This window comes from Larimichthys crocea, chromosome XVIII (genome assembly GCF_000972845.2).
Source record: "Larimichthys crocea isolate SSNF chromosome XVIII, L_crocea_2.0, whole genome shotgun sequence".
NCBI lineage: Eukaryota > Metazoa > Chordata > Actinopteri > Sciaenidae > Larimichthys > Larimichthys crocea.
In genome coordinates, this window is record NC_040028.1 from 8,106,236 (window position 1) to 8,131,944 (window position 25,709).

Genomic DNA, 25,709 nt, shown 5'->3' on the forward strand with positions numbered 1-25,709 from the left:
AAGAGAAATAATGGACTGGAAATAGTTTTCTGCATCAGATCATGACTGATGGCACTTGTTCACTGGAGAGACAAGCCTCTACAGTGGCTTTCATACTAATTGATTTTGTTGTTTAGTTGAAATCCAAGAAGTTGTAGACCAAAACAACAAAGCCATCATTCAAAATTTTCTGTGTGATCCAGAGTGTATAAGGGCACACTGTTTTAATCTAATCCAAACATTTTGATTGAGAGGCTCCAGGGATCTGTTTAACTACCTCTGTTAAGAGATAGTCAGTAGACTAGAGATTTTCACATGGAGCTATAGTACTTAAACTTGCTGCATTTTTGGTACATATGGATGTAAACAGACATCAACTATGCCTACCTCTCACAGATTCCTGCGGGGGCCATGTTCTTCACTTCACCAGACTAACCAGATGGACAAGCAGTGCTTTTAGCAAGTCCCGGATCAAATCACATTCAGAAAATATGGAATTTGTTTTCATATTTTCATGGCTGCACTTTACGTCAGGAGCAAATTTCTGTACTCATTCCTGATATACCAGAGGCTCCTCTGATGCTTCCCTATATTAGCAATTGCCAAGAGATTCTATTATTAATAAAATGCAACATTTGCACTGACTTATGAAAAAGCATGAGTTGTGATGATGGTTAATTTGTGTATATCTCCAAAATGGAGGGAGAAAGCAAATACTTTATCTGAAGTGTTAGTAAACATGCTGATCTTTTTTTTTCTTCTTTTTTCTTTATCCCAGGACATAAAATCAAAAGTAGTAATTTCACAGCTAATTTGCATTAGAGGCTTGCATACTGAGTCTTGAAATCCAGAGCCTTCTGAACCCTCAGGGCTTGCATGTACAGTGTTCGCTTTATAGTAGACGTATTAATGCATGTTACAAAACCCTCTCTGGTGACCTTATCACCTCACTTAGATTTCTAATCTTTTCTGAAAACAGCCCATCTGAACAGTAATGTTTAATTATCTCCATAAGTCACATCGTCATTTGGTGTTTTATTTGAGAAGCAGCAGCAGGCTGGAAAGTAATGTTTGCTTAATCAGTTATAATTGTGTTGACACTGCACAGACTGCTGTATACATATGTTTTTCCTTTTCCTCCTATTGTTTTGTCATTTTCTTGCAAGAAACCTCCAAATCATTATTGTTGTTATACCACACAATAGTGCCTACATATCTTCAAACTGTCTTAAAGGTTTTTGTAAATTTTGGGGCACCACTGACCAAGTAAGGGTTTGCTTGACAACAGCCATTTTATAACACAGACATCACTGGCATCATAAGCTTAAAGTCCACTATCAGTAGCTGTAGTTGCAAGAAAGGGAAGGCCACAGGTGTGCAGGACAGGCAAGGTGCTGGAGAGGCACAAGCTCTCAAAAATATCAGCCTTTCATGAAACCTCACAAATCAACTTTCAAGTCAACCTCTAAGAAATGGACCTGTGCATCAGTTGTTCCCTCATATAGAAAAAAATTTATCATGGTGACCTGCCACAATTATAAATTTGATCTGTCATGGCAAAAATTATCTCATCCAAGATTAAATTTACGTTATCACGTGGTAGTCTTGCTCATTTTCCTGTGTCTAACACTGCATCCCTGATCTGCTCAGACCAGACTGCTATCCATCAACAAACAAACAGGAAAGGGAAATGGTAATTTGTCACTCATTAACTGTGATTAAAGTTGGCTTTAAAAAAACAAAACAGTCGATGATCTGACAGCAGGGGTGGTCAGGCCATCTGGAATTGTGGGATTTCCTCTGTGGGCTGGCCGACCTGTGGGTCGACAGTAAATCTGGCAGCACTGATAGAAACCGAAAACTGTCATGTAATGTTTTATAAGCTTAAGTCAGACTAGTGGGTGGGCTTCATATACACACTCTCTCTTTTCTGTTTTCTACTTTGCTTCTGATTCTACTTTTAATATTTATATCAGAATGACAAATTACTTAGTTGTGATTAAGTTGCTACTTTCTCAAGAAAGAGGGTGAAAATATAACATGCTGTCCCTGTAGCAAAACACAGCATGTTAGAAAAACAACAGCAGCTGCTGTAGTCATGTCTCTGTGTGTACTGGATCCATTCAGCCACAGTACTGCTGTGAACTCCCCCAGCCCAATAAACAGACATATAGTCACACACATGTAGCTCATCTGATCGGCCATGCTACAAGGTCTACATTATTTATATCTGGAGTTAAATAAAAGCAGAACCATTGCCAACTGGGAGGTTTGGTCTCTTCTCCCAAGGCTTCCCATTAAAAAAATAGTCACATATGACACAGACCATCACATATGTCACAACACTAAAATTAAATGCGTGTTTTTAACAAAACATATACAGTCATTTTAAATCATGATTAATAAACTATTGGATTTTAACAATTGATATAAAACACACACATAGACTTTAGTTTCACATCCAAGATCCGGTTTCATATAACACTGGGCTACATACATAGTTTGCAAGGAAAGAAGGAGAAGGACAGGAACCATGTGCATGCTACAACACTACATTGAGATTTTTTTAACAATTTAATACCAGGCTATAAATTGAAAAAAACATTCTAGAAAAAGAAAAAGATAAGTTGCTTACTCATTTTCAATCAGCAAGGCCTCTAGTTCGAAGAGAAAAAACAGCATGAATCACTCATGTAATAACACTGAAAACGAGGTCAAGCGGTCACATAACAAAAATGAAAAATATACAACAAAAAGATCCCAAAGAATATATACAGAGACGGCAATATGCATTAAGATAAAATAATAAGACAAATGTGAAACAGAGGATGTTCAGTTGTAGTTAACACACTTGTATACCGGCAATCAAATGCAAAACTGTAGCAAGTTAAGAGGGCTGTGTCTTTTTACAGTGGCTGTTAATTAATTCTGAAAGTAAATCACTGCGAAAATGTAGAATCCACAAAGAAGGACAACGCAGCACTTCGTCAGCTGCAGCTAATCGCAGCTGTTCTAGTCAATTTGTTTTTGATGGAAGCTGCGTCAAGCAGCACAGAGCAGATCAAGCTGCACAACTCATGCAGCTATTCAAAAGCTTGAAAAGGTTGAGGAGTCCCTATTTTTATGAAGGTTGGGACCATACAGTTGGACAGTAGAATGTCATGATGCAGGAGTGGTTTAAGAAGTTTTTATTTACATCCTTTTTTTCCCGCAGCGAAACTGGGTCACCATTGAAATCCATTTTAATAACCATGAATCACAGCTAACAACAGCTTGTGTCCTTTTCCATGAGAGTGCAAGTAATGTCATGGATGGGCAAATTAAATCAAATTATTTAATGAACTTTAAAGCCCCTGCAAGGAACTTTAATTTGTTACTGATTATGGCAACCTCTGTGTTTCCACCGCCTTGTTGAACTGACTGAATTCAACACGGTGAGAGGCATTAAGAGTAACTATGTAGAAATAGACAATCTTCTTGTTGATAGTCTTGTGGTCTTGTTTGTTTATGCAGGTTATATAGAGGATAACCAAAAGGGAACAATGTAGCATATTTAGAAACCCCTGAACCATGGAAAATGACAACTTCTGACAAATCTGGTGCTTCTGAAACACTCCCGGTGGGTTTTGGCAGAAGACTCCTTGTAGCACATTTAACATGTCTGAAGACGACCACAGCCGACATACTGTATGACCACCTGTCTCTTTTCTTTACTTTGTTGGTTAACTTGTACAACTCTATCTATCTAGCTCTCTTGGTTGTCTCCAGAGCTGCTGGGCTGATGGGGTATGATGTGGTGTTTGTCCCAATCCTTGATCTCTGGCCTCTATAAACCCTTTGACACATGTTTACATAAATCAGATGTGAGGGAGTAAAGTGGGCCAGGAACCCTGCCTGTCAACCACACACCTCCCATGATCACAGCCTTATTTACAGTCATCTCCCACAGCACTTGATTGATGGCAGCCATCTCATTAACGCCACAGCAGTCCAAGGCCTCCTAAGATGTCCGATCGGCACGTCCTCCCTCACTCAGGCTGTTTCACTGCAATTAAAAGTCCTCTGGAAACTAACTGTACTCCAGAGAAAGAGAAATAGACCATACCACAGCTACTGTGCAGCTTTGATGTTGTTTCAGAAAGCAGAAGAGAGAATGTGAAAAGGCAAGTGGGGAATGGGGCAAAGGAGAGAGGTTAGACGGAGGGGTGTTGGTATGATGTGAATGATTTATTAGTGTAGCTGGACACTTAATAATTACTTAACACACACACACATAGATCACCTTTACAGTATTTCTGTCAGGCGACGGCGCAAGAATGGAAATGATATGTGATTGATACCAGGAAGCATAGGCACGGCCCAGGGGGAAAGCAGTGCAAGGTCTTACTTATAAAAACATCAATCAGGGTGCATGGTCTGTGAAGCCGTGGGTTGTGAAACACCAGAAGTCCCCCACCCCCACCCCAACACTTCACACTATGAAAACGACTTGCCTCAGAGGGAGGTAGGGTTCCTTTGGTGGGATAATGAAGGCAATGACGTGGTGCATGGCTGCTACATCCAGAAGAAACTTATTACAACACTGTCATCATGCAAACCAGAGCGCAACCTTGATTGTTTAGCAGAGCTGAAGACAAACATGCACCACACCATGGTGTCAATCACATAAAATCACAATCAACAAAAAACACAATATGAAAGTAAACATCAGTGCTACCATGTGACTCTATGTGCGACCTGAAATGAAGTAATATTGAAATTAAGTCAACGTTGGTTTTAAGATTCGTCTTTGTACTGTAGTATTGTACTGTAGTAATACTCTCTGTGGCTGCACCAAAACACATTTTATCTCAGCTGTAGGAGGGGAGACAGTTCATTAGGCCTATTTCAAATAGGATTGGATTACAATAAATAAACCTGCAATGAACCTAGACTCCACTGCAGTACCAAACAGTCATACTTTACTGTACAAGAAGTAGGCCCACAAGTTAATTACATTTAAAAACTTAAGGGCACTTCATTGCATGATGCATCAAACTGGGAGGGCATCACTCAGACAAACAGAAAGCCTAGCATCATTGTGTGGAAGTGGCTTCGTTCAAAAATACAAGCATCTTAAAAGTTATCTTGGGATTCTCTGGGTTTTTCCGAGGTAAGCTTCGAGAAGTATTTTGTCCTTTGAATTTTTACAGATGAAAGTAATAGCATGTGTTGCATCACTGCTACTGTTGTATAAATGTCTCATACCGGCAAATCTATTTTGCACAACTGTGACTGGATGCTTTGCTGTTTTTCAAAGATCATTTCAATTATCTCTAACCACTTCACAGAAACCTAAGGGTCTTAGTTTTAAGAAACCCTAGCAAAGCTATACAAGAAATATTATTAACTTAGAACCGCTTTCTTTGGAAGGTGTTGGCTTTGATGAGAAATAAATACAGCCTAGAAATTATGAATTGCAGTGAACTCATATCACGGCTTGTCGTTTGAGAGCAGAAATATCATCAGCGCTGCTTCAAGTCACAGAACCTGTGTGTTTTGTGTTTCTCAGTACAACTGTTTACCAGGCACTATTCTGCTCATTATTTTTACCCCCAGAAAGGTCATTTGTCAAGCATCTTTTAATTGGGTTATTTTTCATCGGCCAAACACAGCCCTCTGGAGAGTATTTCATTTACAATGTTGAAAAGCACCTGATTGTTCCTGCCTGTCATCTGCATGATGTTATAACATGTGGGCAGCGGTGACATACAGCTTTGGAAATAATTAGCTTTTTTATGCTCTAATGCAGATGTAATGTAATGTAACATGTCTCCTCAGCAGAGAAAAGGAAGCTCAAGTTGTCCATATGTTTATTATGAACACAAACATAATTCACACTGTGTTTTGTGCCATCTGCAAGGACATTTGTGGAGTTAGTTTTAATTGTTTGTGTTCTCTTTTTCGGTTCCGGTCATTTCATTGGAGACTTCCTTGAAGGAAATGTGAAAGCACTTCAGTTTCCCCCTGCTACCTATTTGCATTGCATTATGGTGCAGGTGGGAAGGGTCTGGAACCATGCTAATGAACAACCTTGTTTTAATTAACTTCAAGTTAAAATGCCGTGAAATTGAAAATGATTATTGCCAAAGTAAACATGCCTAATTAGGATATAAGGGGTGTAAGTAAATTATTTAATAACTATTGTTTATTTGGAGCTGTGCATCACCTGCTTTCAGTTAGGAATTAATCTCCACAGCACAAACTGAGTGCATGATGGCAAACAATCCCATTTTCTGTGAGTGATAAAGAAATGATAAGTAGGCCTATTCAATAATTTAAATCTCTTCCTCAGTTTAGCTTACTTATAAATATTTTGCTCTTACTGATTGTAACGGTTGGTGAAGGCAAGAGAGGCAAGGAGGAGTGCTAGATTGGCCTGTGCTCCAGCTGCACAAATAAATGGGACACGAGAATCAATGATATAAGTTAATTAAATAGTACTGTGTATGAATTCTGCATTGTTCCCTTGTCAGTGCATCTGCAGTCACATAGTGACGTAGTGTTTTAATTCCGTTCAGAAATACTTTATTCATCCCTTAAGGGGCAATTCAAGGTAGGTGAGTGTCAAAGAGAGTACACGTAGACGATCATTTGCACATATAAAAGACTAATTTAAAAAATACAAATATGACATATGTTAGAAGACATGCGCATTTAGATGTCTGTTGTCCTTGACTAAATATTAAGAAGTTTTTTTTTTTTTAAATGAAGTTTTATTCTGAGCTTTTTGAAAACTCTCAACACCTGCACCAAACAATACTTTATATTTCGATCAGTGCAGCTCTGCAGAACAGGTTGAGAGGCTGGCGCTGACAGGAAGGAATCTGCCATTGGGTGATGAATGAGCCTGTCAGATTAGCGACAATTTGATCATGTCTATTGACTCCAAGTATAATTTCACTGATCGCATCATGAGCAACGATGCATGTACAGACATATGCTCAGTCATTACAACTTGGACTGGCATGCCATGTCCCTCTTTGGTTCTTTGTGATTTCCATTCTGAGCTGTAATTTGTATTGACATGACAGCAGTGGTGGAGAGTAACTAAGTACATTTACTCAAGTGGTGTACTTAAGTACAATTTTGATGTACAGTATTTTTCTTGGTATGTTAAAATGTATGTTAAAATATATAATTTTATTTAAAAAAACTATAATGATTTCAAAATGATTGTCATTGGTCTATCTACAAGTATGGTAGTTAGAATTGGCTCAACCTCAACCAGCTACAACATGAATGGTAATGTTATACTAATAATTGCTTTTACTTAAAGTCCATGTAAGGTAAGAGTAAATGTATTCATTTATGTTCATATCATATATCATTCAAAGTCTTTTCACATGTTTCCATCAACTATTTTCCAACATATTTATTGTATTTTGAAAGAAATCTCAGACGTGCCTTAACACTGACTTTAAGTAAAAGATCCAAATACTTCTTGAACGGCTGCATGACAACTACTTTTAGATTCAAGAATTATTGGGATTTATGTCTCTTTGTGTGCTCCAATGATTGTATTATTGCATGCACTAGCCAGTGATTTTAATCCTGTCCAGAAAACTGCAAAATCCATCCATGCACGTTAAGCTTTTGCATGTCCCAGACAATGTCTCATTACCAGCTGAATCTGAAAATATGTGTGAAACTGATTTAATTAAAAGTCTAGAGTTTATATTTTCTATGAGAACAATTGTAAAAATCCCATCAATGAAATTAATAGTGTCATCAAAATTTGGCTTCCATTTGATAATCTGTCATTTGTAATTCAAATATCCTCCTGACTCAGTGCAACAATAAAAATAAAAAAAACAAATGAATGAAATGTAACGGGACTGGAAAAGGCTAAGAAAATATATATTAAATATATTAGAGGGACTATAGCTAGCTGAAAACATTAACATTAACATTAAAACCTTCAAGGAAACCTATTACACCCCAGTAGGAGCTTAAATAATTACCTTAATATAATACCAATAAAAATAGACATAGTAATAGTGATCCTTAACAGCAGCAGTTGTTTCAGCTTGGCAGTTAGTCAAGTGGTCACTTACTGCTACCGGATGTTTCAAAGTTGGAGTAGCTAACAACTCGCTGTAGTTGGCACTCCTTTGCATTCTGAACAAGCTCTCTGCCGACAGAACAAAGTAATCTGGTCACACTACACCATTTTAGTCTTTATTATAGGACGTCAATAATTGGAAGCAGTTAAAATGATTCAATTCTGTCAGTAATTTTATAATTGAGGCTGTGTTGTGAACATTTTATTGAAATAATGCTACAGGAACTTGTGTGTACCCAGCCTTTACTCAGTGAACACTAATTTAAATCCTTACTCTCCAGCCAACAACAACAGTTTGCCTAATTTTATCTTATTAACTGTAATTAAAGATAAGAGGATCAATAAAAAGTAATACAACTGCACTGGCACTTTGCCACTCTTTGACCAAATTTCAGTGGTGTTGCCAGGCCTTTCCTTTTACTTGTACATTTTGCTCGTTGCAGGCAGTCTTTGTATTTTTCTGCATTTTGAATCACAATCTACTTCTAATAGTTTTGAATTTGAACATGTCCAACAGAATATCACTTTTGCTACACTACAGCACAGCGGCTCCCAGCAGAGAATGAGGGTGTTATAATTTTGGATCACGCCTTCGCTGTATGCGGTTATTTTCCTGTGCTCACATGGTTTACCACCTCAGCCTCTTTCTTTCCTTCCTATACGTGTTTAGGATCAAGCATTAGTGTTTTTATCAGTTATCTTGTGCTGTACTTCAGAGGTTTTGTTTCTTTTTATCTTTTTCACGATTTGATCTGAATACCTCCTGTGGTTTTTGGGTTGTTGATCAGACAAAATAAGCAATTTAAAAACCTCAACGGGGCTCCAATTACTTATAATCAGTGCTCATCATATCGTCTAGATTCTGATAAATATACAGATATTGTACACAAATATTGTAAGATCTAAACCCTTGTACATTTGTTCTTTTGAAGGTAGGTAAGGAATCACTTCAACCAGATAGTAAGACCATATTGATATTTCATAGAAACAAGCCCAGTTTTGAAAATGACTCACTCACGTAGAGTTTTTGATGCAAAGCATCGTGGTGTCTTTTGCAGGGTCTGCTAACCCAAGCATTTTCTCTAAAGGTGTTTAGAGGGCTGGTCACTGTTTAGATAACCAAATGGGTCTTGGTTATTGATTAATTAAAGCCTTATCAGCACTAACAACTGTGATTGCAGAGAAAAAAGTGGGAATTAAAAGAGTCCTTCTCAAAAGACATCACTGTGAGCTGTGACTACATATTGTGGGATGTGATCTGACCCTGCATTCAGAACCCAATCCAAGTATCCTTGCAGTTTCTGTTTTAACAGACTAACCATTTTTTTTGTATGACCAGTTATTAATTTCACTGCTTTGCAAAGTCTCTTTTCAGGAATATTTGCATTTCAAAGTGCCATTGAGCTTAGATTATTATGGAGCTTTTCTTAAAAAAAAAAAAACATAATGACAACCGTCCCAGATAAAACAGTGTAATATAATTGTGTTGAAATAATTTTTCATTAGCGGTTGAAAGTTGTATTTGGACTGAAATGTTTGTCAGAGGAGAGGCCAAATACACATTTATATACAAATATGCTTTTTACCATAGAAAAATGAGCAAGCTGTAAAATAGACAGCACTTAAAAGACAACAAAAGAAAAAGATGTTGATTGATAAAAAGCTGGATTAGGCTTTTGTTTGTATGAACCATTTTACCAGAAATGTACTGTGCAGAATTTTTTTTTTGTCCTGTGTCTTTACTCAGATTGTTGACCTGACAGGTTGTCTGAATCATAGTTCAAAAAGATCCTTTGATGCGTTCTGTCAACACAGGATTCATGTCCTTTTTTGGTCCATCGTAATTATTGTCTTCTGTCATGACAACAGTAGGTGGTTGTTGACTCTTTATACACCCAACCAGAATTCTTGTGCATCTAGTTTCCTCAAAATAAGCAGATTACATCCCCCAGCTGCCGAGAACTGTACCAATCACAGCCAATGTGATGGAAGCATGCCATTGGGAGCAGCCAAAAACATATCCTCTGCCCTCAAATTCAGAATAGCTGTGTATGATTTCAGAAAATACAGCTCAGGGGAAGTCATATTCTATTAGCATCATGCAAAGCAGTTTTTTGTGACAGTTGTGTCAGTGTAATATGATGAAATACTATGAAGTGGTTTTTATCGGTTTACTTGGCTTTTGTCACAGTTGGAAACAGTAAAAATGAATAGAGAGACTTGTGGTATAAAGAAAAATGACTCAAATGACACCCTGAACACCCATTTTCTCCCCAACATCTCTCCGTCTCCCTTCTCTAAGGTCTGTATCAAATGCTCCCTTTTAGTTACATGTCTTGGATAACATTTGACTTTTGTACATTTTAGTGTATTGACTTTCAGAAAATATATTGATGCTGGATATCTAATTAAAATATTGTAATATCTTACTGGCAGCTAATTAATAGTGCATGCAGACCTAATTTTTAATAAAAAAAAACAGTTGATGTAGTTTTTATATATTTATTTAATGCCAATGAGTCCAAAAAGATTTAATATTCACAGAGTCTCCCCATGTTATGCTGAGCTACAATGATGGAAGAGAGTGTAAAATCCTTCATTGAAGTAATGGCTAATCAACAGTCGTGTTGGCAATGAAACAAATATTTTTATTGTCTTTCATCTTGAATATGGTCAAATTTCTTCCTCAAGTTAGAACTCTTGTTTTGAAACCAGATTAGACAAATGGTCATGCCACCAATATTTCTTATGCCACTAATTGTCACTTGCATTATAACAACACTATTACATTATTATAACTCACCCTAATAGAAAGAAAAACAGCTTGCACAGCCAAGTTTAGTACTTCTTGGGGCGGCACAATCTCTTTGTTATCTCCCATCACTTCCTTCTCTGGTCATTAAAATATTGGTCTTGTTTAAATTCAAATTTGAATTTAAAAAGAATTAATACTTACAATCTGCAGCCAATCAAAGCTTGTGCTCCAAATGGGTGAATGTTTTTTAGGCAATTAAGTGATGGGCTCACATGTGAATGCTGCAGGGTGTCTGGAGGTTAACCTGGGAGAGGTTGGTTCATTTTTCACACTGCAATGCTGTTTGATAATCAGTGGATGTTTTCAGAGCCCAACTCCATGAAGGGCATATCTCTGTGGAAAATGCTCCAATTTAAATGAAAGAACAAAGTACTGGCAAAAGCAGGAAGAAAAGCTGCTCAAGTGTGCAGTAAATTGTGACAGAGGCAGACTTCAAATGTTTAGTTTATTTTCAGTGTCACGGAAGGCACTCTTTAAATTTAAGAATTGATTATCAAAAAAAAAAATAAAAAAATTAAATGCCGCACTTGCTTTCAAGTATGTCAAAGTTCTTTCGTTTTAATGTGTGTGTGTGCGCAAGATGGAAGTGCTCCATTTACTCTGCAGCTTACCTCCTGACATACAGAATAATGTGGCATTCTTTGCAAGGATAAAAATATAAGCTGGAGTGGAAATATGGGTTTGTGTCAAACTCATCAGTAAAGCAATTATCACAGCACTGGTTGAATTACTATGTTTAGGGTTAAGTGCAACAAAAAGTGTAAGAGCTTGTATAAAGATAGAAAGATAATATCACAGCATAACTGTAAGTTAGCATCCAAGAATTTGCTGTCTAAGTTGGCAAGAAAACTATGAGCTGGCTCCACAACATTAGATTCTAGCCAGATGTCATCGCATCCACTGTCATATTTACACAGAAAAAGTCAATATTACAGAGTAATTGCCTACAATAATAGTGTTAAACCGATTGAATTAATGACCTGTTTGACCATTTAAGAAATTAGTCATCGACTCTCCAAACAAACACCTAGTTAGCAGGCCTGCTGGTGCTCAGGACTCCCCAGATGCTCCAGAATAATAAGATGATAATCTTATGTTAATAAGACAATGTTGTGCATGTATTTTGCACACAGAAGTCAGAAGCTTACAAAATGTTTCTTTACATGCATGGTATGAATGCCAACAAGTAAGCAAGGATAGAAAACTTTTGACCAACAAAGAGTCCATAAGGGACCGTTGGTGCATTAAACAAGTTCAGGTACAAGTAGAAAGATCAACATCTTATTGTGAGGTCTGAGACAACGCAGTGTATAAAGTATTTAGTTGAGTCCATCATTTTAGAAGTAAACTGTTTTGTACAGTGACATGGTTCAAACTGTGGATCGCTTTAGTATCACACAAGCATAACACAGCTTGTCTTTCTCCATTTTTTCACTCATAATGACATTTTGAACAACCCCTCCCAAACCGATTAGCACCATACAATAGCGGCTGCTGTGTTCAGATCAATAATTCCAGAAACACAGCGAGGAAACAAATCAATTATTGTTTAAACACAAGGCTCTGATGTCCAGGAATCAATAGATGAGATGTATTACATTGCAGACGCTCTTTAGAGGTCTGAGACTCATTTTTATTTATTTTCCTTTGGACAGCAAAATTCACATGGAGCTCTTTGTCATTTGTGACCCAGTTAGAATCGCTGCCATTATATTACTGCTATTACCCAATGAAATGCCCAAAAATCACAATCCTATATAATGGAAGAGAATATCTGATGATGCTATGTATAGTAATATCACCAGTGTTTTTATTGTCCCAAACTACACTGCGATATTGTGCTGTTATCGTTCTGTCAGTGATCAATAATATGTCATTATTTGCCCAGAATTGTGTGTTAGATAACCTAACCAATGTCTTTGTTACTCTCGTTTAGTTCATACGTTTACATTTCTGTCAGCAAGCCTGAAGTCATTACTTATGTTGTCTAGCAACCATGCTGGTGTAAGTGGTGTTGACTCCAGATGATTTAATACCTTCAGCAGTTTGTATATGGACGGATGCTACCTGATTTAATTTGAAAATGTATTTTGCAGTTTTTTATTTGCATTCAAGCAGTTTACAGAATGTCGAATTGCATTTAGTCATGTGTAAATTACATGTCATGCATTTTCTACAGATGAATGTGTTTCTGGTGAAATGTACTGGAACCATCCACATTACAGGTCTAATTAGACTGAAAGACAAATTCTGAACCTGTCAGCTCAAAAGTGTATTTGTGTATCGTAAGACCAAATTGACAAGAGATGGTCTGTTTGATTGTGGATTAAGGAAAATTCTGTTTATATATATTTATATACTTTTACAGCAGAATAAATACACATGCCTCCACTGACCATTTGATTTCTAACACCTATGCTTTCTGTCTTTTATTGCTGATATCTTGAAAGCTTTGCCAGGAGTTTGTGTGCACACAGGCAAAAGAATGTGATATACATTTATTTAAAAAGAGAATCACCTGGGTCATATTTGGTATGCTTGATGCGTGACAGAAGTGCTCCTACAGCACTACTCCTACTGTTCTCAGCTTTAGTTTTCTGTAAAGGAACTGAGTTTTAAATTACTTTAAAGACGTGTTTCATATGTTGATGTACTGCAAGATATTGAATGCTGAGATTAAAAGATTTGATTTAAATGCACAAGCAATTGGAAAATGTCCTGGATGGCACAGAGGTACAACACATCATATATCTCCAGCTCTGACATATGAAGGTCAGCTGTGAGAAATGACTGAAGGTGACAACATGTCACAGCAATCCTTTCTTTTTAACTCAGCTTCACTCAGCAAGGTGTTACAGTAAGTATGAAATCTGTGATAATAACATAATAATAACACTTATTATACATTTTCAGTTGAAACCAGTATTTGTGGCATGATTTTTAGGTCAAGTATTTTTATTTCACTTGTTAAGATTGAATTATGATGTGTGTTATACCCTGGTGCACAGAAAAAAACTAACATCACCTCTGGTCTTCTGGTTTGTCAAACTGGAATCTGACTGATTTGAAAGCAACAAGTTTATGAGCCGCATATTTGGGTTTTTATTTTTTTATTTTATTTTACCTTTATTTTACCAGGCAGACGTTGAAAAACAATTTATTATTCAGTATAACAGCCTGGCAATGACTCTGAGTTAGACTGGCAGCACAAGCAAGCTCCTTAAAATGATAGAAATATCCAAAATATTTCAAACAGCCCAGAAAAAATAAATAAATAAATATAAAAAAAATATACAACCTATTGTCATATTGTGGATTTCTTTAATTTTGAATCATGAAGTGACGACATGATGAGCTGCTCTTTTGCAGTCATTACTCCACCGTCATTCTGTCACTCAAATAAATTGCGGCAGAATTATCCATGATTGCATTTGAAATGCAAAACAAGGAAAGCATCCTAAAGCAGGAGGGCTGGTGAGTTGTCAGCAGTCTGTAAGGTAATGCAACTGCATCACAAAGGTCTTATTAGATATTCCTAAATGTACATCTGTATTATCAAATGACAGCACACAACAGGCAGTCATCTCCTGTATCCGGCTGCTCATATTAGGACGCATCCAGTAATCTCATTAATTACTTCTCTAAATCACAAGGTTTATGCAGGGGGTCCGACGTTTTTACTTGATGAAGTACATGTAATGATAGAATACACAGATTTTTTTTTTTTTTCCCTTCAGTTCAAGTTATTTCTTGTTGTGGTTTTCTTTAACTCAGCCAGGATGTGCATGGTGTTATTTATCAGAGGAGTGCTACCTGTGATGTCTAGTTCCAAGCAGAACAGCAGGTGAAGCAGTTGACACCCTGGAAACTCAGTTGAATCATGCAATAGAGCAGCTGCCCTTCAGCAATTACGGTTATGAAGCCATAAATCAGACCTTAATAGGGGAGAGAGCGGAGAGAAGCTAAAAGACATGTGCTACCTCAGTGGAATTGTCTCTCATGTATATTGCCAGTTAATTTATTAAAAAGAATTCCTCAGACCTAGATCTTCAAAGTGCATTTTCATTTGACCAGTATTTCTTTTACTGTATTTGACAGTGGACTCTGAACCTTTGGGTGTCAGAATAGCCCTAAAATATAGAAACTTTTAATGGTTCATTTGGCATGCATTCATAGTACGCAGTATAAAATTGGAGATCTGTATATTTGTCCTGCATGAAATATTCCTTTGAATGGATTAAAACGCACTTCATGGTTTCACAAAGTAGAACATTTATTAATTTCACGTTTTCATTAGCACAGCATTTCAGTAGAGGTCTCCATCCTGTTTGCACAACACTTAAAAATGACATAAGCAAATATGTGGTGGAATTACATCAATGATTTATTGTTTTATAACCCCAGAACCATGACTGCTGTATGTGATTTACTAAATTATGGGCTATTATTTAAATACAAATAAAGCTGATAGTGCTATTGAAATACTATATCTGGGAGAAAATGGGCCCCTGGGAACAGAGCAGTATAACATATAAAGACTGGACAGCATATGCGTGATGTCACCTGTAGGTTTCCAAAGCACCACTTTAAAGCTTAAAATCTGAGGTGCTGGCCGCCGCCATGTTGGCTGTCCTGTCACCGCCTGCCACCACACTGTTAATTATGTGTAACTTTAACCATTAATATAATTTGAACAGGTGAGTTCTATAAAAATTCACACTCAGTACAGTTGTCATGAATGGTGAAATTAGCTTTAGAGACCAAAACAGTTTTTTGTACCAGGCTATAAACATGTTTATTTCTGCTGTGAAGTTGGACATTTTAATATAAGTGCTTATGGAGATTGAAATGTTCTGTAGCCAGCCTCAAGTGGCCGCTCAAGGCCTTACAGTTTTATCCGCATTGGCCTTATTTTCCAGCCACATAGGTTGCTGCCTGTAACAGCCGTGATAGCTCTTTGTGGTTGTTTGTAGCCTAATAACTATGTGCCTTTGTAATTGTTGTGTGACTTTGTAGTCATTATGCATCTCTTTTTGCATTGCCTGTTGTGTGTCTCTTTATACTAGTTTTATTTGGTCTCTTTTTGTTTTCATTGTGGTGTAATTTTGCATCTCTTTGTAGTCGTTTTGTGTTTCTTTGTAGTTGGGCATCTCTTGGTACTATTTTTTTTTTTTGTCTCTTTGCGATTGTTTTGCATCTCTTTCTTTGCAACTTTTTGTTGGCCTGTTGAGTAAACCATCAATATATGTAGAATAAAATCCTATCCAGAAATTAAATGATTTTGTTGCATACACAGAATAATAGCATCTTACATATGTCATATGTAATGTGCTTTAAACATTTACAGTGCACTATTAATCCACTTTTAATAATTCTAATAATAATTCTTGGAATAGAAATAATGAATCCCATCTACAAAATGTCTGATTGAGAGGATGTGAGATGGGTGGCGGCCTAAGGAGAAGATGCTGTTGCTGCCAGTGCTCTGAGGGAACTGGATGGCTGTGGAAGCCCCGTGTGTGGAGGTAAACAAAGGTTAATCCTCTCAGACAGGCAGAGGAGAACAACTCCGGTTTGACAGGTCTCCTGTTCATTCACCAATGCCTCTACTACCTGGAGGCAAAATCCTCCCTGTCTCTCCATAAAGGCTGTTTGCTTTAACATGGATAGACACTTGCTGTCCTTGAGTGAAAGGAAATGCAGTGTGGAATTTTGCTCAGGAATTCGTACATTTTGTTTATCTTCATCATTTTGTTCACTTGAAACATCTAAAGGTTCCCTGTAATACATAAATCACCAAAAAATCTGTTTGTTTGGAATACCATTCATTTAAAGGTACTTTTTAAATTGTTTTTTTGTTGTAATAGTGATGCATGGACACACTGTTGCTTCTATAAAGGATTGTTGTCCCCAGTAATGACATTTGGCAGGGTTTATGGTTCAGCTCTCTCTGTCTGTATTTGTCCATCTGCCATTTACAATATTTTGGATGCAACTGATTGTATTGCCACAAAATCCTAGAAACTGATTTCTGCTTTGTGGTATTTTAGAAACTGAACTGAGGGGCCTGCTGTGCGCTTGGGTCTGTTCACTTTTCATTGCTCTATACATTTGTCTTTATAACCTCATACCTTGCATTAACATGCCACCTGAAGCTATCTGAACTCTGAATAATGGCTTCTGATCACTGCATTTACATTGCATTTCTTATTCTTATGAGAATTTTTTAAAAAATCTTAAAGATTCTTATCACAACTGCCAACATTGAGATCAGATTGTAATATGGATGTTAGATACAGTAGGTGGACTTTGAACAAGCATGATGCGTGGTAGTCAAAGAAATGTGTATGAACTTTACCTTCCTTTGCTGTTTGGAGGATTTTTTCTAAATATTGTGGCTGAACCATATAGTTTGTGGTTAGACCTACCTGAGATCTGATCATGATGCGAAACCAATGAGCAACCCTTGTGGCTGTGCACTGAAACTCACACGACGTGCCAAAAACTGCAGTTTGTGGAATGGCCACTTAAGGCTGGCTATAAAACAAGTCATCATTGTCATATTAAAATGTCCAAACATCACAGCAGAAATAAACATGTTTACAGCTGGTACAAAAAACGGTTTTGGTCTCTGTGGTTAATTTCCCTATTCGTACTATACTGAGTGTGAACTTTCATATAATTTGCCTATTGAAGTTATATTACGGTTTAAAGTTATGCTTTGATTGACAGGTTGATGCTGTCACAGGTGGCTTGTTTGAGCACTCAGGCTTTATACAGCCTGCCTCAGCTCCACCCATGATTCACATCTTTGCCCATTTTTAGATTAGCTGGGAGGCGGTATTGCCACAATGGCTCTTCAGAAATTTATCGGTGATGTCACAGAGACAAAATAAATTTCCTTGATAGCGATCTGTGACTCTTTGATAAATATTATGTTTGCAGAACAAGTAGCTCTCGTCAAAAGGATTTTTATTGATACCGATGTTTGGAGCACAAGGCACTTGATAAGCATGATACACCACACCTGTTGCAAATTGTCATCAGTCAAATAGTTGGTGTTAGAGCCATTTTGTATATGGTGTATATAAGGTGATAAATAATGCAGATTTGTTGCATATTGCAAATATTGAAGTTACAAGAATGCCTATTAGTTAATAATAACTGCACTCTTCTTATTGGCTGAGACGTGTAACGTGATATGTGCGTATTTTGTTTTGTGTTGGAAAATATGGAGGAGAGCACACTAGTTTTTGACCGTGCTCGTGATTATTATTTTGGATTACTGCAGTTTTATTGTTTGTCATGCTCAATAGAAAGACTTTCAATAAATCACAAGAAAGAAAACTGTGGAGTTTTTTGGACAAAGACATGTGTCAACTACATCCACGTGCTCCATAGCTTTAGTGTGTGTTTAAAAGTAAAAAGCAACAAAACCACACTAACAGTAGGATTGCTTATATACTGTTTATATATTTTAAACAATAGCTACATACTTAACTCAGTATATACATGACGTACGTATAAACTACCTATAGAGTGCTGCAGAAGTGAGTCCTAGAATCCTAAAACCTGTATGCATACTTGGAATTATTTTTTTTGGTTAGATACTTGAAATAATTGTTAACATAAGCTTTTATGACTTTATGGTTAGATGGTTGTCAACAAGTGGTCAAATAACACCAAGCAGGTTGTTTGGCTTAAACATCACGCTAAAACCTTAAAGCATAAAAATATGGAAGAGCATATAGAATGGCAGTGTTACTGTTAGAAAAACATATAGCTAATGGTTAAAATAAAACTGACTGCACTCCAATCCAGCAAGGTCGCTCCATCCTGCAGGCTGTGCAGAGGGGTGGCTGTGTTTATTTGCACTTTACGTGTCGCTGTGAAAAATTAAATTCATGTTTTATTTCTCTTAATTACACACTCATATTGGCTCTGTCTCTTGGTCAGTTTCTCTCTCTGTGGGGACAACATTGATAAATCCTACCTATTCTACCTTTAAAGACTCATTTAATCCAATGACTAACTTTATTCAAATTAACAATTTTTTAATTTTTTTTAGGTTAATGATGTTTTAAAATATGACTCCAGACATTTAAGGCTTTGTTTGAAAACCTCAATAGAAGCTTTGAATAAAAAAAAAAAAAAAAAAGAAGTAGTATGTACTCAAACAAATGGTCTCATTTCAAACTCCTCATTTGGGCCTCTAGTGACCAAAGTACCCAGTGTACAGTATGTATCCAGAAGAGTTTACGTTTTCAGAGTTTTCGTCTGCCCCTCTTTGTAAATGATTTATTACCTGAATTCCCATGTATCTGAGAGTGGAAGTGTTGTGTTTCGCCTTGGAGACGTGTACAGCCGCAGGACTAGGTGTTCCTTTGTTCTGACAGTACTGCAATGTTCAGCGATAGGAGCTTTTAAAGATTTGGTGGTTATGCCGATGTTTACCAATCCACATGGGCATTTGAGCATGCACTGTATGTGATATTAGCAGTGGAACATGAAATAACACCTTTAATGTTGTATTTTCTTCCCATCTGGGGGTGGATGAATGAATCAGTTTGTGTGCAAAATGACAATGACCACATGGGTAATTTCCAGAGGGGACAGAGCTAGGGATGTGATGCTGATGGAGTGGAAGTTCTGCTCTCACCATCATTGTACGTAGGTCAGGGGGGTATCTTATATACCACACAAGGGAGCTTAGAAAAGCAGTTCTTAAGCACTGGGTTCGTATCAATAATATGCCAATGTTCTTTGATTACACTGGCTTTGGATACCAGTGAATACTGAATAGCTCAAACATCTCTGGGTTTCTTTGGGGTTAGTAATGGCAAGGCATTGAGTTTGTTGAAAAAACATGATTAGGCACTTTTAATCAAAGTCTCTTAGCTTCTATATCCTCTTTGTTTGAAGCCGTTTGTTTCAAGCTCTTTAGTTTGTGTGTAGAAGTCCTCAGTAGAGCTGCAGATCTGTCTGATTGGATTGAACTGGGATACATATTGAATGACATGATTGACTGCAGAGAATAGAGTTTCTATCTGTAAGTTTATGTTGTAGGTTAATTTTAAGGCTGTATTCTTTAATTGCCAGTACATTTAAAAAGCTCATTTTATTTTGATTAGATTACATAATGAACTTTGTCTAGATACCTCTTCCAGTTCAAGATGAGTTGAATGAATGATTTCACCTAATGATTAAAGACCAGTTATTCTTTTTTTTCCTCCAGGTCTCCTCTAAGACTGGCCGTGTGATCAACAATGTTCCCTAGCTTTGCCTCTTTGTATGTGTAATTATTTGAACAAGGACTGATCTTCAAAATCTCTTGTTACTGCTTGCAAAGTGCTGTGAGTGCACAGTAATAATTGCACTCTGATTCAGATGTGCATTTTAACATTATGATAAAACTTAAAGCGCCTCCCATCTAGATTTTGGTGGTTACACACTAAGAGGACACAGTTTTTATTGAATTAATCAACCGAAACTGTAAAAAGGGGAATAAAATAGGCTTTTGAAAAGTAGTAATGATGAAAAGTAGTAATGACACCTGCAAAACTGTGGCCAGTACATCTGGTTGATGATTCACCCACAGCTGAACACCTACTGTGATCTATAATCAAATGTGCTTTTCCTGCTATGTCAAATATAATTTTCCCATAATGACAAAGACCTTAACAAGGGCTCTGTGATGATCATCACTCAGTTAAATTCTACATGGCTGCAACCATTAAAGATTTTAATAAATGATAGTTATTAAAATATGTTCCTGACCTTCAAGAAAATGTAAAAAAAAAAGCTGTAAGCTTGTGTACAGAGACTTCGGGGACATAGGGATGCTCCGCTCCCCTCACCCTTCCACGGTGGCAGGGGCAGGTCAAGGGCTCTGATTGTCAGTGTTTATTAATGGGCCCTGCAGAGGGGAGTGACAGCAGGGTGATCTCTGTGATGATGATGTCTTATTGCTTTCCATGAGCGCCTCAGGTACATACATATTTATGATGCGCTGCCACCTTGACGCCAGCTAGAAATATCTGTTTAACACCCAGCCCAGTCGAATGCTTACCAAAGCAGAGCTGGAACAAAATGACCCTTTAGCTCTAATAGTTCCTGAGCCATATTAACCTTAACAAACCACAGAATGACTTTCCACTATCATTCACATTTAAAGCGGCACAAAAATGTGGACAATGGTCTCGTTGTATGCAGTTTGGGCAGGAAAATGGAAAAAGCCATCACCATCTCACACAAGAGAAGCCACAGGGACAATATCAACTGCACTGTAAATCCCCTCAGTACCGATGTCAGCACTTCATGTTAATCAGATGACTTTTTGACCACCAATGGAATTAATTTTAACTAATTTGTATGACAGATTGATTTGTGACACTACACGTGTATGTATTAAATATTAACAGCCAGCACTTCCCAAGGGACAGCTGGGATTTTAAAGGGCAACTTGTACGCAGTCATTTAGTTGATTAATATGGGCCACTCATTTTGAGCAGACAGATTTGTTTTTCTTACTTATTCATGTCTTCAAAGAGTACAGCTCCCCTAGATCTTATCCCTGTTTTTTTTCCCCTTTTTTTTGGCTTTGTAGTCATCAGGATTCATTCAGTGGAACAGGATGGTGTCACACTGTAGTCTGTAGTTCAGTTCTGTTTACTGCCCAGACTGTGACATCCATTTTGTCACAAAGCAGTGGCATATTAATGCAATCAAAGTACTTTATACAAGACAGGCACAACAAGTATTCAAGAAGCAAGACAGCGGTGACTTTCAGTGTACTATCAGCTCACAAGCTTCCTTGTACAAATAATACTGAACAAATTTGGAAGCAGATTATGTGTTTTGCTGAATGATATTTGAACTCAGAAGGATCCTTTGTATTTTGGCTCCTTGCAGTGCTGAGTAAAATGTGTGTTTTGTCTTTACTCTTTTAATACATGACTAGAAATAAAACAGCTACTTCATTAATGGACTAGTTAGTTCATAGATAATTACTCTGCCACAGTTGTTTAATTGCTCTTTTTTTATGTGGTTGAATGGGGTTCTTGTGAATAGTCAGTAGAGTAGACGGTGGTTTGTTTGGAGAAGCAGACCAAAGTCCCAATACAAGAGCAGAGAAAAGCACTGCTGTCGTCAGGGTCAGCAAAAAAAAAAAAAGAAGCAGCTATTTAGCCACATGAAAAGGCAAATCTAGAACAATCAATATCAGTTTAAGCATACGCTATCGTGTGCATATTCTTGCAACTTGCTGTCAGACAACCCTTTCCGTTGGTGCTACCACGTCTCACCCATAGAACTTATGTATTCCTATGCCTAAACCCAACTGTAAGCATGGAGCATTACACTGGAGATCTGATGGCAAGGTAAGTCAGTGAGGCCTTTTCTACTTGGCTAAAATCTCTTTTTTCTGTTGACCCTGTCCACAGAAGTGCTTTGCTCTACTTCCATGCTGGGATTTCTGTTTGCTTCTCCAAACCAGGAACTTCTTGACCACTGTCTACTGAAGGTAACACACTGACTATACATAAGTATGTCATACAATCCCAAACTATCCCTTGAAAGTCACTCATCAATCAGAAATTCCAGTCGTTCTCTGGTTACAGCTCAATCCAAATTGAAAAGATTTGTTGTTGGCATGACTCGTGTTTTTTTATGTGCATAGGATAAATGCACCAGTAGCTCATGGGGATGAATCTTAGGTCAAATAGTTCTTACAGCAAGCTCAAACACAGAGAGGTGTCTTCACTCTGATGGCTCACAAATCATTTGACACTTGATCTCATATTCTGGTTTGGTGTTGGTAGCACAAGATTTGATCAGGGCTTTTAAATCAAATGGTCTTTATCTTTCCTACCTCTCCTTTTAAACAAACAGAAAATATCCCTCCTCTGCAAATAAGTTGTAGGATTTATCCAGTGTGCAGTACGCTGTGATTTGTGATGACAGGAGTTGAATATTACGCTGATACTGTATGGCACTGTAAATCCACCGCCTCATTTCAGCTCGTGCTGTCAAATGTATTTTGAAGTTGTATTTCAGCCATGTCCCTTCAGCACTGAGCTCACTGAATAGAGAAATAATGAGTGCTGTCTAGAGACAATGTCACTATTATTTTAGATCTCCCAAATCTCTCTTTCTCTTTATGTGTGTGTTCATTTTCATAGAGGTTTCTCCTCCACATTCTCTCTGCATCTCTGGCTCTGTCCCCTCAAAGCAGTCACACCACCCACTCTCAGTTGATTCTGTTGTCTCTCCTCCCCTTTTGTAAGCTGCGCCGTTCAGATCCTGTCATTGGTGAATACATGTGAAATGTGCAAAGGCATCTTAGAAGACGGGTTGCAGTCGACCCGTGTGACGATGCTTTAGAAAAATTAGGTGTCTTCACAGCAAAGCCAAGAGCATGCTCACAGATTGGATGCATCATCTGTTCAGATGCTATCCATTTGTCTGCACTGCTGTCACACAGAATGTTGCATATTGATAACCAATCACACTTAGAGCACACAGATATAAAAATCTTATATTGTCGGTATGCACATTTCACACATTGCATGGGTGAATCCTGCTTTAGCACTCACTGTTTGCCTTGAGGTTGACTCACCAGGCTGTTTGGGCAACCCTCCCCTCAAGGGCTAAACATTGTTAAAAGGGATAACCCAGTGATCAGTGTTGTACTCGATCTTCATCTTGAGATTACTCTCGAGACCACTTTTTGAAGGTTACAATCTCATCTCGAAAATAAACTGTATTTTTGCTTGGTCTTGACTTTATTTCAGGGCCAGTCAAGATCACAAATGCAGGGATTACACTAACGTGTCTGTGCATTGTCTGAATTATTTGTTTCCATCATTACTTTGATTGGATATTAAATGTCCTGCTTCAAATGAAACTAATAACTCAGTTTGCTGCCAAGATAGAAAACACACAGGAGTATGTAACCAGTGATGCAATGCTTACTGAGATGGCAATGACTACGCCTCACTCACCTGAGTAGGCTATATCCTTGCTATTGGTCTTGACTTTGTCTCAAGACCTTAAACTTTTGGTCTTGATACAGTCTGGCATTGGTCATGACTGTTTTTGTCTAGGTGGTCTTGGCTATTGTACTTCCATAAAGTTGAGACTGAGAAGAGACAAATTAGGAAAAATCATAGTCAAAATAAATGCAGCCAAGTTATCCAGTCTTATATGCGTTCTCATGCGTCCAACTACACAAGATCCTACAGTAGCTCTGACGCTAGCCTACAAAACCATCTCAGGATCTGCCTCTGCCTATCTCAGCGTCTTACTAAAGGCTCACGTCCCGACCAGGGCGCTACGCTCCGCTCATACAAACCGTCTAGTTGTACCCTCGCCTCTCGCAAAGCGAGGTCACTCTAAACTCTTCTCTGTGGTTGTCCCCAAATGGTGGAATGACCTACCAACGGCTACTAGGACAGCAACGTCCCTTTCGACCTTTAAAAAACTTGTAAAAACCTTTCTGTTTCGAGAATGCTTCCCTGCCTAACAAAACTAACAAAACTAAAAACTACTCTGTGCTCCTTTACACCTTTCTCAGCTTATGTCCTCCTCTGTAAGTCGCTTTGGATAAAAGCGTCTGCTAAATGCAATGTAATGTAATGTAAAGTTTCCATAATGGTATAACCACACTACTACTTATAACTATTGTCTTCATATCATCTTTCACTGGACACGCTTTTACAAGAATTTGCTCCTGTAGATTTTAAAGTAATTATTATTATTGTGTTTGAGTTATAGTTTTGAGTTTATTTGCCTTCATTTGATAGTAGGAGGTAGAGACAGACAAAAAAAAGGGAGAGGACTCATGGTGAGCATAACAGATGAGGTACCAGGTGCTGATTTTTGTCTGGTTATGATTATAGTTATTTTTCTGTTATTCAGATGCCATCTACTGTTCCAGCGTTGGTAAACATTGCTTTCTGACACTGTGTCTTATTTGATACAAACTGTAGGAAACGTGGGACATTTTTAAATCAAGCACATAATGTAGGGGTATTAATATGGGATTTAGCATATGAATTTTAAAATGTATATGCAAAATTTCACATGACATTTTTCTTTCTCTTGCTGATGGCTTTAAAGTCAGTGAAATTTGACAGGGTTGCATTAAAAGTAGCACAAAGGCAAATAACAACTGCCCAGCTGCCACACCTTCTCCACAATGGATCAGTTTCAGAGTAGAATGCAATTTGTTAAATACATTAACACTTCAGTGAAGGCTCCAATGAGGAAATTCATCATTCTGCCAGATACTGAAGGAGCACCTGATTACTTCTCTGTTACTTTGAAAGGAAATATAATTCAATCATGCCAAATATTCACTGAACAATATACATTTCTCTTTCCGTCCTATACCTGTGACTGTTTTTTCTCCAAATACCAGGTTAGATAAGACAGGGTAGTTTTTATCCTAGAATGTGTCCTTTGAAGTCATTTAATATGAAAGCATTTATCAGAACTATATAGTGAGCTGTATATTGCAACCTGAGCTTGTATCACTCACTTGGCAGTAACACAACATTTTCACAGTCACTTAAATCCTAAATGTCACCTTTAAATGGCTATGCTGGCGGCCAAAACACAAAGACAATCATAGATGATTATTCTTCAGAAGTGGTTTCTTGGTGAGACTTGAGAAATCTCGAAATCTTGTTTTGTTTAAATCTGCAGATTTGAAACTTGGGTTCATATGGAGGGTCACGCTGTAGTTATTTGTGTTACATGTGACAGGTTTTTAAAAGCCGTTGATTCAAAGCCTAATTATTTGGACACATT

At 37.5% G+C, this 25,709-nt stretch overlaps 1 long non-coding RNA gene across 3 annotated transcripts in view; it reads left to right on the top strand.

The window, feature by feature from the left end:
• LOC113748155 (uncharacterized) overlaps positions 1–25,709 on the top strand; it is a 54,813-nt gene that overhangs the window by 27,653 nt on the left and 1,451 nt on the right. For all 3 annotated transcript variants that reach the window (XR_003464167.1, XR_003464165.1, XR_003464166.1), the window contains exon 3: positions 22,340–22,419. This is a non-coding gene — a long non-coding RNA (uncharacterized LOC113748155). The remainder of the gene's footprint in view (positions 1–22,339; positions 22,420–25,709) is intronic.